Here is a 17135-nt window from a genome sequence, read left to right as displayed (position 1 = left end):
GTTCTAAACCCTCTTGATGACAGAGAGCTGATCCAAGAAAACATGTTACTGTGCAATGTGATGCCAATTGAAAACCTTAATGTCCATGTAGACTCCAAGACTGACATCAGAAGGACCCTCAACCAACTTAGACAAGCATCTCGGTACTGGTTCAGGTGTAGCACACGGGGTATGTCCCATTAGATGCTGTGGCAGAACTTGCATTACTCCGACATCTTGCTTATGCTTCTCCTTCAACATGCACCATTGAGTAAGAATGAGCCATGAGGCTGGAAGAGGCCAAGAAAGCAAAACAAAGTGGGATTTGTAGCTGGAAAAAAGTGGGATTTGTAGCTGGAGAGCCTGGGATAACATCTGCTCAAACCTCTGCTAGCAGTGCACATGTTCGCAAAGCCTCGGTCTTTGGCTCTTCTTGATCTTTCCTTCTCCTTGTCCAGCTGCATCTTGGCTTCCCAGGGCTGCTCGGGGTTTTCTGGGGTCCTCGAGCCGTGGTGGGGAGCGGAGCCGACGGCAGCGAGATGGGGAGGTTCAGCCCCTGGCTAATCCTGTTAGGAAGCCAGTGGTTATTGCAGGGCTTCCAGTGGGACCTGCTAAATGAGCCGTAATTCTGTAATGAGATTTCCTTTTCCCGGCCAGACTAAATGTTCTTGGCCAGTGGGAATAGAAGGTCGGGGGGGAAGAAAAAAATAGAGATAAAGAAGAAAGGGAGGGGGAAGCCTGTCTCAGGCTCCATCCATCTCGATGGTATCGAAGATGTGAGGAGCTCTCAGACATGCCGGGTTGATGCAGCTCAGGACAATCGGCTGCCCTGTCCTCCCCTACGGGAGGTTGATAGAACCCTGAGAGCAAGAAAAAACACATTTGAGGTTGAGATGTTGCTCCAAAATTCAGCGAAGGTGAGAGAGAATTCTTTACAAACCAGCAGGGAAGGGGAAACAGGCTGCAGGGAGAAAACACACCTTAGAAAGACAGTGATTTCTTTGTAGGGAAGCTGAATTTACACCAAGGAGCATCCAAGGTGTGTTTTGTTCTGACTTTTAGCTACAAGGGGGACAAGCCAGCAGCCTCCAGCTCTGCCCTAGGAGGTCTCAGGGTGTATTTGCAGGCAGAGTCTGCAGGGAGGGATGCTTCGGGCTGGGGCAGCTCAGCACCAGTCCTGTGCCAGTTTGGCAGTGGGACACCAGTGTCACTGCAGCCCTGGTGCTTTGGCTGGGGTGAAGCCAGGACAGAGATGACCTGCAAAAAGCATTTGTTTTTTGTGAAAACCTGTGGTGGAAGCTGCCATGAGCTCAAAGACCGTCCACTGGTCCTGCTGGACCACTGTCCCCACACTATGCCAGCGGATGGGGACAGTTGCTCCCTCAGGGACACGTGGGGACCACTGCACCAAACACCCCTTCCCTGGGAAGAGCTGCCCTCCCAAAATGCATAAGACAACGTGTTTCCGATTCAAACAGCTCCTCTTGCTCCCAGCGAGGGGCTCTGGGGAGCACTGGTGTGACCCTTTGCTCCCCAACAAGGTGGGAGTCCCCACTGCTGAGCCCCCATGGGTGGCATTGGTGGCAGGAGTGACATTTGGGTGGCACAGGGGACACACCTGGGTACAGGACCAGTGCGACCTTGGTCACTGGGTCAGCCACCAGTAGTGCAACTGGTGCAACCGCAGCCTCTGCTAAGGCCACGTCCCTCCCCTCCTCCTCCATCAGCTTGCATGCAGGTGCTCCCGAATGTCCCAAATTGGCCTCATTTCACCCCGGAATGAGCAGCCAGCCTCCCCTGGGGCAGGGCTGGGCTCTACGCTCCATTGCTTGCTCCAGTGCGGTCTCTCTGCTGGGAACCATTTTGGGGCTGGAAGCTTTTGATGCAGCCCAAAGAGATCCGCCTGCTGCAACTTGGTGTTTCGCAACAGCTCTTTTCTTGCTTGATCTTGCTTGTGCGATTTTTCTTTTCTTTCCGAGTGTCTGCCTCTCTAATTTATTCCTGTCTGAATGGCAAACAGAAGCTTTTGGTTTGCCAAGTCCCAGGCTGGGTTTCGCCAGCCATGGTTGATGCTTTGAGCAAGTGTTTTCCAGCCGTCCCCTGCTCCAGGGATTCCTGATGGTCCTTCAACCCCAGTGAAAAGCCCAAGCCTGGTCTCTCATCTAGCAGGCAGGTGAGGAGAAAGAAAAATGCTTTGATCTGATTATTTTTTGCTTTGAAATTTGCTTCCAGGGTGCTGCAAATTTGCTGGCTGACCCTGGCCCCTTCTGTGCCTCAGTTTCCCCCTTGATTGAATGGGGATTGGTGAGACGGGTGGTTGTTTTCAAGCGTTTCACGGGGTAGTGCTTCACAGATCCAAAGTGGTTTCTTCATTTGCTGGGCTATTTGTCCTGTTCACTATGTTTTTAGCCACAAAGCTTCCGCTTGGGCAGCATGGACATGTACCTCTTGCTCCTAGCTCACAGCCTGTTTCCAGGCCATCAGCTGCTCTTGCTGCAAATGCCTCCCTCAAATGAAGGAGAGGAAAATAAACTTGCTAAAAATAAGGTAAAAATCAGAGTGTTTTGGCTGCCAGCTCTCCTGGTACCTTCTGAGGACCTGTGCTCCTTCCCGACCCAGGACCGTTCGATATCGGTCTCACAGAGCAGGAAATGTTGCTGGGATGGAGATGGGTGTGATGGGGCTTGGTCTGTCCTGCTTTACCAACGCAGAGACAAAACCTGCGGGTCTCCGTTCTCCTGCTTGGGCTCTTTGATGTTTAGTGGTGAGGTGAGAGGAGGATTCAACCCATCTGACATGCAGCGGTGACACTGGGGACAGTGGTGAAGTCTTGAAGAGTCAAAACCACAACCCAATTTCTATGGCCAAAGGGCTTCTGCTAGCAGCCTGATGGCCAAGGGACTGTCCCCTGTGCCACAGTGGCCTTTGAAAGAGCCCGAGGGTGATGGTGGCACTACTCCCACTGGGACCTCACATTCCCTGCTTTGGGGACAAGGTGGGACCCATCAGGTCCAGAGCTGGGCTGGGAGCAGAAGCTCAAGCAGATGGAGCTGGAGAGCTGCAGAGCAGCGAGTCCCATAGCCGTGACCCGGGGGCCGGCGGATAAATCACCACCCGGCTCCGCACAAAGCGGCATGGAACAGCGAGGATATCCACAAGCTCGTTAGGTAAAGCCCTAAAGCGCATCGCTGCTGCCGGCTAAACCCGAGGTCAGATGTTAACATCGCAGCAATCAATTTAATCCAGACTTAACCGAGTCGTCTCGTAAGAGTCAAAGCATGTTAAAACGCAGCGGGGAAGGCGGGAGCCTGGACATAAAAGCAGTCAGGGCCCCTCCGGCGTTGCCCTGGCATGGAGAGCCAGGATTTCCTGGGATTTCACCTTTTCCCTCAACAAACTGGGCAGGATCTCAGGACTGGGCTGTGTGAGCCCATCAGGAAACCTCTCCTTGCTGGGACTTACCCATGGCCCAGCCTGGGAGGGGAACTCCAGCTAAAGAGGGAAGAAAACAGATTTTAACCCCCAAAAGCAGCTGGTTTGAGTTTTAGGGGTAACGATGTCACCCTTGCTGGAGTTACCATCACCCACTGGAGATATTGAGAAGTGGAGATCCTCCAGCTTTTAAACACAGGCACAATTTCCCTTCTCCAACAGCACCAAAACACTACAAGGTTTGGGGAGTTGGTTTTTCTTTTTTTTTAAAGGTACCTTTGGTACCACTTTCCTAAGGAAACAGGTTTATCCAGCTGTGCTGTGTTTATCCATCTACCCCATTCTAACGAATCCGGCTAATTTTGACCCAGTGTAATGGAAGGGTTGAGACTTCAAGAATACGATGTTGTGATTTGTATGAAAATGGGTCCCAGGTGGCTGGAATGAGCAAGACACTGAGATTTGGACTGAAATCCATGTGGCACCGGTGATCTCACAAGGAAACACCAGGGATGGTTTCAACCACAGGCAAAGTCTCCATCAACCCTATTAGATCCAACATCAGCCCTGCTCAGGGATCGGGTGCTAAGGAAGCTCTTGCAGGTGACACCGATGAGCAGCTCAGCCCTAATTCCCCCTTGTTAGTGGGGTCACCCTGATTTCAAGAACCTCAAACCAAAGAGGCTGTGGCTGGGCCAAGATTTGGTTGTGGGAGTCCCTTGCAGCCTGGGGGTAGGTGAATCACTGAGGGTGAGCAGTGTCTGGAGGTAGCCAAAAAGCTGCGAAGTCAGGGCCTGGCATGTTCAATCCTGCTGCCATGGCTTTGCATTGTGCTGTTGAGCTCTCCTGGCTGGGGCTGTGCTGGTCGGCTCAAAGTGAAGCAGTTTGTCAAGGGTTTGCTTCATCACGGTTTAACCAGGAGAAGCTGTTTAGTACCTTTAAATTACAGCAGCGTTTCAATATCCCATTAAAGTGATTCCAGAAATAAATCTAAATTCCTGGCATAGCTGCTGCAAACTTCTCCCCAGTCAGTGGGAAGGCTGAGCACTGTGTCTCTTTTGTTTGCTTCGTGGAAGAAAAGGGGGAGAAAAAACCCACAGTTCTGTCTCTCGACTACTTGTTTTTCTCCCTATTTTTTGGGGAGCTGCTGACTCACACGTTTAGGCTGGGAGAGAACCTTGGTTGCTGTTTGGCCGTGAACAAATGTGGCTGATTCAGAGGTGGGTGACCAATGTCTTTGTGTCCCCCTTCGCTTGCACATCCCCCAAGGGTTGTTTTAATTTTATTTGTTATATTTTTCTCTTCTGGGGCTGTGAGTAATTTGGGGGCTGGGATCAGCCTTCCACGTTCTCGCCTTTGCTTTGGTCTTTGCAGCTGGGGCTGCATCACTTTGCTGCTCCATCCAGGCTGGGTGATGTGATGAAGCTTGTTCCTCCTCGTGGGCTGCCTCAAATACCCCATTTCATTTCAGCGGGTCTGGAGGGCACCAGGGATGCTGGATCCTCCCTCCCCACCTGTCCTGCGGGGAGATACATGGGGGGCTTTGCTGGTGGGTAGCGGAGTATTTTTGGCTTCTTTTTTTTTTTCTTGCTCTTTTTTAGAAATTAAGAACTCGACAGCAGCTGTTTCTCTGCTTTTGGGTTTGCTTTGTGTTCTTTTTTTGCAATGAATGCTTTGCAGATTTGGCTTATCAGGCTCGTCAGGCTGCTCCGAGCCCCGGCCCTATTTACCCAGGGCGCTGCTTGACGCAGGGCCCTTTCCTGCCTTTGTCACCACCCACCCCCGGGTCCTCCGGTGATAACTTTTCATTTAAGATTAGGGATTTAGGTCTTTTTTGAAAGAGTCTTTAACCTACAGTCCTCTGAAATGTGTCACTTAATAGTAAAAATAAAAATAAATCTCTAAATATACTGCTTGACACAAAAGTGATTTTTCTAATTTGTAATTACCTCAATAATTGACCCAAAGGTTAAAAGATACCATTTGAGGGGGGGGGTTGATCCTGCTAGGAAGGAGCAGGCTGGAAACAGGGACTCAGATGGTATAAAGCAGGGGGAAGTGGCTGGTTTTAGCTGGCTCTAATGATCTCAATTCTGCTGATCGCAGTGGAGTCGTGTCGCTCCGCCACTGCCGAGCATCTGCCCCCAAACTTCCAGCTGCTGCTGGATGGCTCAGGCACTCGTGTTTCGAAACAGGGTTTGCATCTGAATCACCCAGAAGTAACTCGAACCCCTTTCAGCGAGATCTTAAAGCAGGTGTTTTGTTTGTTGGCTTTTAAAAATCTGTCTAAATTAGACCCGGATTTACAAGAAGTCCTTGAACTTGGGTGTGTTTGTTAGACTGCCAACGTGTCCTTAAAGTGATAATGAAAGCAATTTTGATGGAAAGGTGGTAGGGCTTGGGTGGAGGAAACATGTTGCTGTGGCTGTCAAAGGTAGCGGGTTCACATTTTGAAGTACAAACACAAGGGAAGACAGACAGGTACTTCTCTGCCCTGTAATAGCGATGAAACGTTAATTCATCCCCTTGGAATTTCTTGTTTGTGTGCTTCCATAATTTCATTTCTTTGGTGTCTGTACGAAGCTGGAGTTAGTTGAATGCCAGAAGCCAAATACTCTTCGACTAATATCTTTTTATTAGATTTTGTGTGCGCGTACGTGCCCACGTGTACGTGTGAGAGAGAGATCACCCTTTATAACCCACTTTATACCCTTGGAGGCAGTGACATACACTTGGAAAAAATCTTTCCAGCAGCATGTTTTGAACTGTAACCCCCAGTTCAGGGAGGTTTCAGACATAATGTTCAGTGGGATTTACAGGTGTCTTGTTGGAAGGGAGGGTGTTTTTGGGGAAAAGCTGAAATCGATGTTTGTGCTGATTAACTTTATGTCTCTGTCTGGTCACTCAGAGCTTCTGAAAGTGGAGAGCAAAGATTTGACCCCAAATATGCCTTGGAGCTGGCACAGGGATGTCTCTAAAACGCAGCTCCCTTGGCTCTTATTTTTTGAGGCAGTCTGGATTTAATCACACCCCAATGTTTTCCCCGTGCACCTTGCAGTGAGGATGATGCCAAACAACCCCCCAAGCCCAGGGTGTGCAGCATATGTGGAGTGACCGAGGGAGGAGGCAGCGGGACCCTCTACCTATATTTGTGCCCACAGCCAAAACTTCACCTGTGGGGTGAGAATGCAAAGCTCCATCTCAGCTGGGGACACCCCAGGCCCTGCTGCTCTGCTCGGGGCCAGGACAAGTGCGAAGGCTCACTGCCACCTCTAGGCAAGCACCAGCAAAGGCACTTGCTCTAAACTAGAACACGGACAGACAATCCTGGGATTTGTCCCAAATCGCCGCAGTCTCTGTGCCAGACCCCCCTCTCAGCTGTCTGTGTGTGTGCAGTTACATAGGCTCCTTAAGCTTCAGCATAAATATGTTTAGCCGTTTCTTTATTCCCCGGGCAGTAATCCCTCGAACACGTTTCGAGTTGCATAGAAATAGCAGCCGGCTAACTCCCGAGCCGCGGCTGCCGGGGATATTGTGTGTGTGATCTGTGCCGAGGCCGCGGTTTCCTGAAGATCTTAGCGAGCTGAGCATCCCGAGCGGCACGTTCCCACCGCCGGGCTGCGACCCCCCAACCGCTTGCCCTGGAGAGGGACCCATCGCCAGCTCCTCGATACACAGCCCAGCTCCTCGCTGGAGCCACGGCCACCACCAGCTCCTGAAAGAGAGGTGGGTGAGGGCAGACGGCAGCAGGAGAGGGGAAAATACTCAGATTCAGGGTGGGGAGGGAAGGAAACTTGGGTGAGCATTAGCGGCTGTGTTTATATTTGGCTTCTCGAACCGCTGGCAGCATATGGCCAGGAGCGAGCGGCGCTGAGCTGATTTCCGAGGAGAGAGGGAAGCGGGGAGCAGCTGTGTGAGGGGTAGGGAGGAGGCTGTACCCTCTCTCCAGCAGTTTTGGGGATAACTTGCTTGGTAGCATCGCTTGCATTTGCTTCCAGCTATGAGAAGGGAAGAAACAACTTCCACGGACAAGGCTGGGCTGGGTATGGGGGCGCTTCTCCAGAGCTGGGGTCTCTTCTCTGGGGCTCTCGGCTGCCCAAGTAGGATGAGGCAGGATTACAGGAGCACGCTCCCCATGGAGAAATTCTCTCCACAAATGTTCTTTGCTGGAGGAAGGAAGGTGCAAATGTTTGCAGTCACACCAAGAGCTGTGTGGGAACGGGCTCACTGGGTGCAGATGGGCTGGAGAGGGTCACGCTCCATCATTTACAGACCAACATCTGTCTCATTAGTTGTTTATGAACCTCCAGGCTGACTCATGGCTATCAGCTGGAGAAAAAGGCAACCTGGGGCTCATCCCTGGTTCAGGGGAATGCACAGGACATGCACAAGCCAGCAGCTCTCCCTTCTCGTACTGATGCTTTGCTCCTGGCTCACCCAGATTTATGGGCTTCAGTGAAGCTTCAGATGATACAAAAATGAGCGTTGTCCCATTAATTTTTCTGCCGGTGAAGAAAGTGATGCAGATGTGGCTCATGGGTGAGCACAGCTCATCTAATTGCCTCAAGCTTGGGGCTAGCGGGGAGGGCTGGGATCCTGCCGAGGATGCAGCTCGGGTGGGTGAGCATGTGGTGGGTGAGCTGGATCCTGGAGTAGCGCAGGGAGCCTGTGTGCCTGGATCCCAGCACCCCAGCAGCCAGGGCTTTGCTTCACCAGCAGCCTTTTGCCTTCCATAGGTCTGTCTCGCTGGCAGGAGGGCAGAGAAGCAGCAAGGTGCAGGTAGCAGGAGCTTGTGTCGTGTGTCAGGGTGGCTTTGGAAGCACAGGGTTCCCTTGAACATCCCACGAGTCCATCGCACCCATCAGCCTCATCCCTGTCAGTCTGCACCCCCATCCTAGGGGGGTCAGTCCAGTTCCCCTGCTAATCACTAGCCCCAGTGGGAGCCGTGCAAAGAGAAGGTCTTGGACTTTTCTTAGCCTGTGCTGAAGCTACAATGTTCAGCCTGTGGCAGGGTCACAAAGCCCTTCTTTGCCGGTATGCTCATCCCTCCATGGGGTAGGTTTCCCTGCCCAGTGGATCAGAGCAGATGTCGTTGGGTAGCTCACTATTAGATTAGTCCTCCCACATCTAAATAAGCATAATCATGTTTTCATTAGCCCCAGACAGTGCCTTACAGCTTGATGTATGGAGGGGGGAGTAGGGGAGAAGCAGCCCCAGCCCCAGTTCTTCTGCTGTGTTTGCCTATCCTCTCCCTTTCACCACCTCTGCAAAACTCCCTCTGTGCTGGTGAGGAACAGGGCTGCTCGGTTTCCTTTTCCCTGTGGGAAGTTTTGCAATTGAATTGCCTGCTGTGCAGCGCTTTCTTTGCCTGCCTCCAGAGAGGTGGTGGGGCAGGCAGGGGCTGCCTGGGGCCACTGTCTCCCAGAGCCACCAGCCATCCACGGCCTGTGCATCATCACCAGGTTGAAGCCACCTCTCCGTGCTCTGGTGGCAGCTGCCCCCAGGCTTGGGAGGAGGCTGTGAGCAGGTGAACCTTGCACTCCTGCCCGAGAACCCACTTGGGTTTATATAATATTATATATCTATAATTGTGTGTGTGTTTGTTGCCATGGGAATGAGCACAATTGCAAAGCCTCGAGACTGATGTCAAGCCTTGGTCTGCACTGGGCCCTTACTGGGGGCAGGTAAAGAGTCAGAAGGGGAAATGGGGTGAAGAGGAGCCCCTTTGCTCCCTCTCCTGAGTGCAGCCCAGGTTTGGCTCTGGCAGAGGAGGTGTGGGCACCTGGGAGAGGGACAGGGCTGTCCCTGCCTGCAGCATTGCCTGGCTCAGGGCTAGGGGCACTGGGGGACCCCATGGGGCTGGTGGCACCTGCCCTGGGCACAGAGAGGGGCGAGGACAGGGGCAGACTTAGCAGGAAGGGCTGAACCCTGTCAGGGAAATGGGAGGGGGCTTCTATGGAGCCCCCAGAGCATAACCCAGGGGGGAGCAGGGAGGTGAGGAGACTGTGGTTTTCCAGGGGCACAGAGGCAGCTGGTGGTGGAGCTGGGTGGGGGACGGGGCAAGCAGAGCCCCCTCTCCCTCGGAGAACGCTGAGGTGGCCCGTGGGCAGCAGAGCGGAGCATCCAGGCAACAAGTGGGGGCAAAGGGGGTGTCTCTTGGCTCTTTAATTGATGAGGGAGCTGGGCGGGGGGTGATGCTCCCCGGTAAGAGGAGGGAGGGGGAAGAAAAGCCACGCTGGAAATGAGGTTATATAAAAGATGTATGATTTGGAGAGCAGAGTGTCTCCTAATGAGGGCTGCACCGGCTTGCTCCACACCCATAAAAACCCTGGTTGGACGTCAAAGCGGATTCGTTTCAGTGATGCTGGGATAAAGGGGCGCAGCGAGGACTGGCTCCCTCCCTGCCCGCCCAGCGCCGCGCCGGGCTCCGTCCCTCCGGAGCCACCGGGAGGGATGCGCCGGGCGGGGACGGGGACAGGGACGGGGACGGGGACGGCTCCGCTCCGCCGCACGGTAGGTGGGGCGGCGGGTGGGCTGCCTCCAGCCCCGCTTCTCCGGGAAACTTTGCGGCGGGGCAGGGGGAACGCGGAGCCCCGCGGGACCGTGCGCTCCCTCGGGCGCCCGTCGGACGCGCTTTCCCCGCCAGGGCTGCGCCGCTCCGCTGTGCCCTTGGCTGGGTTACGGGGATAGGGGGTAACAGCGCGTCTCCAGCCCCACCGGTGTGGGTAGCCGGGCTCTGCCCCCGGCTGCAGGAGCCTGAGCTGGGCGAGCTGCCCCCAGGTCCCGCGGGGAGGGGAGGAGAGTGGGGGACACGCGTGGGTTCTGCCCGGTTAAAGCCATTTTGCCGGGCAGTGAAGCCGCGGGTGACCGCGCCGAGACGCGGATCCCACCCGTCCCCCCGGGACTGTGCTGCCCGTCGGTCGCCGCGGTCGGTTCCAATCTCCCCCCGCCACTCCGCACCCTGGGGATCCGCAGCAAAACTTCCTCCACCGCCTCCGTGCCCGCCGGGCTGGGGGGGCTGAGCCAGCTGCAGGGAGCGGAGAGAAGCTGGCTGTTATCTCCCTCCCCCGCAACTCTTTACAGCAAGTTTGAATGGGGCGAGGGGGGGCCGCTTGCACGGGTGGACAGTTTACCGGGGGCGGGGTGGGGGGCAGGGAGCCAATTTGGCCAGGGAAGGCAGGAGGGAGCATCGGGCAGCGTGCCTGGGACAGCCGGCCGTTTGCCCGGGGAGGGAAAGAAACGGGACCGGGGCAGGCTGGGGAGTCCGGGTGGGATCTGCCTGTGGAGGGCAGGGGACAGTCGTGCCAGGGGCGGTTTGACTGGGGAGGGGGCGGTTTTCCCCGGGCGGGGGGGGGGGGGTGCTGTTGGGGTGCAGTTTCCCGGGAGTGGGGGGCAGTTTCTCGCGTGGACGGGCAGGGCCAGGGCTGTTCTCGCCCCCTTCCCCCCACCGCGGCGGGCGGTGCTGGAGCTGTCCCGGGTGCTGAACGCCGCCGCCGCCCGACTGGAGCCTCGGCCCCCCGCCACAACGCGGGATCTGGGCGGACGGAGATGCCGTCACCCCCCAGTGCTGGGCTGGGAGGGTGACCCACGCCGGGTCCTTCCCCTGCTGTTCCCCCTGTCCCACGGGGTCAGGGTGTCCCCACCATCCCCAGGGCACGGGGGTGGGAGCAAGATCTCCATCCAGCCCGGGGTGGGGAAGGGACACCCCGATGCTGCTCCAGCCCCCGAATGAAGCCTTGGGTTGTCCCGTTCACTTCTGGTTCCCGTCCTGCAGGGAGAGCCGGGGGTCAGTTTGGGTCTTGTCCCTTCCCTCTCCCCACCCATGCACCAAGGACCCCCAGCATCCCCACTGATAGGCTTGAAATGCAGAAGGGAGTCGTCGCATGGATCAAAGGAGATGAGCCCTGCTTGCCCTGCCTGTGGTCTCGCTCTTGGCTTGGTTTGCAGTAGATAGTAGAAAGCTTCAGGTTTTCACTGGCAAAGTGGAGGAAAAAAGACCTTTGTGTATGCACAGCTGGAGCATCTGGTGCTGGGGTGGGTGCGTGTCACCCCATCCACAGCCTTTCCCTGCCTCAGCCCCACGCTCCCTTGAGCATGCTGACTCCACAGCCCAGGTGCAGACATTTTCTTCCAACGCTTTCAAGTTCTGACTGTCAGGAGGAAATTCTGGCAGGCAACTTGACAATTATCTGCTGAGTCCCGGAGGAGCTGATCCGCCTCTCACTGAAATGCAGGGGAAGTGTCTCCTTCCTCCTCGGGGGAGCACAGGCTGTCTGGAGCGGGAGATGTGGGAGACTACGAGGGGCAGTCGCAGTGATGGGGGGGCTCAAGTGCTTCAAATGCTTTAAATGCCAGCTCCTCTTCTGTGTTCCCAAATGCTGATGGCTCAGGCAGCTGGTGGAGCGGGATCTGCAGGGCTGATTGCACAAAAGCTGTGGGGACTCTTTTGGGACAGGGGGCTGTTCAAAATAACACTCTCCTGGAGATTTCTGTCTGCACATCTTGGTTGGCTGTGCTTCTCCTTTTAAAGGTCTCAGGTGGGGGAGTCTTATTTTCAAGAGTTTGAGTTTGCATCAGCAATTTCTTCCTCCCCCCTATTTTCTTCTTAGCTTCTAGTACCCAGAATATTTTCTTAAAAGCTGCTACAAACTCAGTCATACACTCTCCAATTTTAAAACGTGTGTGTGTTTGCAAACAAACTCCCAGTACAGAGTCTTGTCTTATGCAGACGTAGGTTTTGAAGGGATATTTCTCTGATCAGATACCTGCACTGGGAGAAGCATTTGCATTCCTTCCTGAGCAAAGGAGAGCGACAAGTCTTTGTGCCCTTTGAATTCTGTTTATTCCCTCCATCAGCACAGCGATCGAGAGCGAGTACCGCAGAGGCCATCTTAGGCAGAGGGCTTTGGGCTGAATCCTCACTTGCAGTCAATGTTGTGTATCTGCTGATGGGGAGGGTTTGGTCCTCCCTGACCCCCAGGGACATTTTAGCCCCATCGGAATCTTTTCCTCCTGCTTTGCTTGTGTGTGTTGTATTTTCTGTTTCAGTGGTGTATCAGTACAAGGGCTTAGGAAATCTGCCAGATTGCCTAAATCAGTGCCTGAAAACAACTATATATAGTAACTGATAAGTCACATGAGCTTCACTGGCATAGATTAGCATTTACCTTTCCCGAGTAACAAGAATATTGTTTGATACTTGTTGATACCATCAATTTTTACTAAAGAAATACAACTCTGATAGCAAGGAACCGGTTTTGAGAGGCGGCTCCAAATGAAGCTAAAAATGCCTTTGCTCTCTCATGCTGTTCTGGTTGTATCTGTGCATTCAATCAAATCTATATATGTGATCTGATCTCTTGTATGTAGCCAAAAATAAACATATTGTGTCCCAAAAAGAGAAAAGATCTGTAAGTCACTGTCTGGCTGAAGCTGGATGAAACGTGTTTATGACCATCCGCTTGTCCTGAATTAACTGTGCGACGTGGTACCTGACCCGGCGCCCCCCGGGTCGCAGCTGGAAAGCAAGGGGAGCAAAGTGCTGATATGATGCCAAGCGAATGCTTGGGATCTGGCTGCGGGCACGAGAAACGCACGGTCTGGAAAGGCCATATGGTATCAATATGTTGATTCTATATGCAGAGTGTGGAAACCTGTGAGTACTGGGTGTGTAGAGACAGAACTGGAGGGATTTCTTCTAAGGCAACTCTTTTCATAGCTCCTTTTTTATGTGACAATTCAGAAATGCTTAATGAGATCTTGCAAAGCCCTTCTAGGGTAGGCTTGTCTTAATCCCATTTTGCAGAGTCTGAGGCTTATGTTTGCAGCCGTGCTGAAAACGTGCAGTTCTTCCTCGCCCTGAAAGTCAGAAAAGCTCTGTCTTTTCAGAGCAGTTCATCAAAATGAACATGTCCCTGGAAACATCCTTGGCACATCTGGGCCGAGAGCTCCAGCCCCACTGCAGTGTGGTGGGACCATGGTGGCCCTGCTGTGACAACCTGTCCCACGGCTGCCACCCTCCACAATGCCCGTATTGAGAAGCAGGGTCTCGGGAAGGCAAAATCCTCTGGTGTGGGGAAAAAAAATCTGTTTTCAAGGTAGGGACTGGGGCTTCTTCAGCATCACCAGCATAGGACTGTCCCATGGGGGAAGGGGACCAATTTCTACTCCCCACCCCATGCGTTTTCTGGCCACCGTGTCACACACCCAGCCCCGAACGGGGCCATGGTCAGGGAAGCTGGTGGAGTGAGGGCAATGTGGCTGGTGCTGCCCCTAAGGAACAACCTTCCTATTGCCAGCAGCACCTTTAGCTAAAATCAGATAGCAGAAAACTCCACATCATCCCCCAAGCCCAATCCTGCTCGAATTAGAGCCAGAGACCTCCGTGGGACCAGGAGCAGGTCCCAGGAGACCCATGGAGAACTTTGCCGCCATCGTTGATACTATGGCAACAAGTGCTAATGCAAAACCTTAAGAAAAGCGCAGATGGAAACTCAGGGGAACAAATTATCTTCTTCTTTTTATTTTGCGCAGCCACCTAGGATGTGGGTGCAAAGAGGGTGAGAGCTCTGCTGTGGCTCCATATCAGATTAATCGGTGGGGAATCGCACCTCTGGTCCTCCTACACCTTTTGATGTTGGAGAGATGTGGTAGGGATGCTTGAGGGATGGAGAAAATCCTGCAACCTGTTCAGCATCAGGATTTCACGGGGACCTGGTGCCTCCAGCCCGAGGAACCCAGGCTTGTGCCGTGAGGAGCCTGATGTTCTCCCAAGGTTTTTAAATAGTGATATGAGTCACTCTCACTGAAAATCAGTGACAATAAGGTTTATTGCTATTTAATGTCCTAATTGAGCTACTTCTCCCACTGGCTTGTTAGAGTAGGAAAATTTAATGCCATGCTGGAAGGATTTTGGGGAGTCAGCAGCAAAGGAGGGGATGAGAACGTGAGTTGCAGAAACGAGCTGGGAGTTGAATTCCTGGACCGACGTGAGCTGCGAGATCTGCCGCTGGCTTTATTGATGCTGGCTGGCGGCTCTGGAGCTATTACAGCTCCAGCCAACCTGCTGCGACTTTTAAATTCCCTTTTTCTGTATTTTTTTTTTTTTCCCCCTCGTGTGCTGCGATTGGATTTCGGTGCCATCTATCAAGTGGCATTTTCTCATTTATTTCCTATCTACCTATTTTGTCATGTAGGACAAAGTGGCGTTGTGTTAACACAGGTCCTATTTGTCAAACTGGAGTCGCTGGTGTAATTCCAATCCCCTTGGCAAATTGATGGTGGTGAAATTTATGTTTTACAGATGGGCTGAGTCCTAATAAGAACATCAGTTTTAGATGGAGTTAGCGGCAGAATTGACGGTTTTATCTAAACTCTGTTTCAGCCGCACACCACAGGCGTCAAGGAAATATTGTACGAAACAGTAAAAGAGAAATGGCAGGCGTGTTACTGAAATATGCTAAGCCTTGAACTCCAAATTAAAACAAAACCCAGCTTCTGGCATCTGAAAAAGGGGGAATTTTGTCAACACAGTTGTCTTGGCAACATTAAAATGTGTTGCCTGCGGTCTGCTCGGAGAGATACCGCTTGTATTGGATGGAGCGAAGGGGAGAGGAATGAGAGACTTCATTGAATTACTGCAAAGTTTTGGGGTGGTTTTGCCTCCTCTAGTGTTGCCGCTCTGTGACTAGAAGTGTGCAGGATGCCAGCCCGAACAGAATAAAATACAATAGAAGAACAGAATAATTTCAGTTGGAAGGGACCTACAATGATCATATATAGTCCAATTAGGACTAGGCTTTCCCTGGCCATTTAATTCCCTGAAGAGAGGCAGTTGGGAGGAACATGAAAACAAGTGTCAGGATTTGGAGAAATGTGCAGGCTTTGGGGCAGCTTCAGCCCAGCAATGTGGCCATGAGCCCCCAAGCATTTGTTTTTCCTAACTGTTCTTTTACCAGTGCCAGGCATGTCTTCAGTGCGAACACCCACGCACTGCTGATGTGGGGGAGGCCAGGGGGTCTCCAGGGCTGAGACCTCGATGCTTCATCCCTCCAGCATCATCCTCCCCAAACACACTGGTTCCTGTGGCCACGAGGACTGGTCCAGCATCTCTGCAGCATCCAGGGTGTTGTACAGATGGTGAAGTGCCTCTTATTCAATTCACTCCTAGGTGCAAATCAGCTTTATTGGAGGTGAAAAAAATGGTGTGACCCAGGTGAAATAGCCACTTTCCAGCTTTATGGGCTGGGAGTGGAAAGGGAGAAGGGGAGAGCATTTGGTTGTGAAGGAAAAAGGGCTCCCTCCTTCCCAGACGGCTTTTGGCAAGGTTGATGGAAGGTGGGTAATTAGAGATAACAGGGGGAACATTGTCTATATATTCTCAGAATTAAAAGGCCGTGTACGTGGATACACCGCGGCGCTGGTCTGAACCGAACGGGAGCTGAGCGCTGAACTGCTGGCAGGAGTGAGCTGGCTGCCAGTGAATCACTTTAATGCTCCATTTTCAGATGCACAAACACGCAGGTTTACAGTAACTGTGCATATGTTGTATCCCATTGCTCCTCAACAGATTCACTGACGCTCCATGGGTCGTAAAAATTAAAGGGGCATAAATCCATCAGCCCTTGGGGTTCTTTGTTGAATGCTATAAATCCCACAAAAACTAATTAAATAAGACAATGGTGTCCATTTAAAGTTGGCACGTAGAAATGTAAGCCATTACCGCAGTGAAGACAAGACTCAAAATGGATTTGGGAGGGCAAGGACAACCTGGGTGCCCCCACCGAACGGCCGGTGTTGGGTCCGTCCCCGCTCCCCATCGCCTGCGGCTCCTGGCTGGGAGAGTTAAGAGATTGTGTTAAGCTCCTAAGATTTATTTCTCCTCCGCTTCGCTTTCTAAATCAAATCATCCAATTAACATATGTGCTGGAGTTTGTTGCTTGAAATGTTATCTGGTGACTCTAAAAGCTTTTTGTTATTAGTTTTTGTAGGGCTTGTTCGTTAAGTAAACGCCTTCATCGCTGCCGTGGGGGAGCCTGTTCTGCTGCTCTGCCCGACGCTGATTAAAGCTCCAAACAAGCCATGTCAGCGCGGATCGGTGTCGGGATCAGAGCTAACGCTTTTCGTAACGCTTGTCTGGGGTGCGAGAAGTTCACAGCTCTGCAGGGTTTGTTGCTCTTCTGTAAACTGAGGTGGTTTTATGCTTTGGAAGGGGAGGGAAACTGAGGCAGGGAGTGGGACGGCACCATCCGTGGAGGTTTGTTCATACGGGGTGAGCGGCTTTGTATACGGCATTGACCACCTCCACTTGTCCTTTGGGGTGAAGTCAGTGTTTCCATCTACGTAGCACTTGCCCTGGTGCTGCTCTCACTGGTTTTAAGCAGTTAGACGTGACACTTCCAGTAGCTTTAAATGTATGACCTGGGAAACCTATTACTGCGCTTGGGTTCATCAATCAGACTCTTAATGATGCTCGTGGGGAGAACTGAGCTCAGCAGAGCCCAGCGCAGCTCAGCCACCCGCGCTGCGAGCAGACGGCATCTTCGCACGGGGATTAAATCTTTCGAGTTTCATCTGAAACGTGTCCCCTTTGGAAACAGAGCTGCAGATGTCCCGGGTCACCCTGGGAAGCCCTGACCCTTGCTGGGTGTCCAGGGAATTCTCCCCTGTGCTCCATGTGTCCCCTGCTGTATTCTCCTGCCCTGAACCTTTCCCTCCCATCCTCA

This window comes from Nesoenas mayeri (genome assembly GCF_963082525.1).
Source record: "Nesoenas mayeri genome assembly, chromosome: 17".
In the NCBI taxonomy this organism is placed as follows: domain Eukaryota; kingdom Metazoa; phylum Chordata; class Aves; order Columbiformes; family Columbidae; genus Nesoenas; species Nesoenas mayeri.
Note: the sequence above shows the minus strand (reverse complement) of the source record.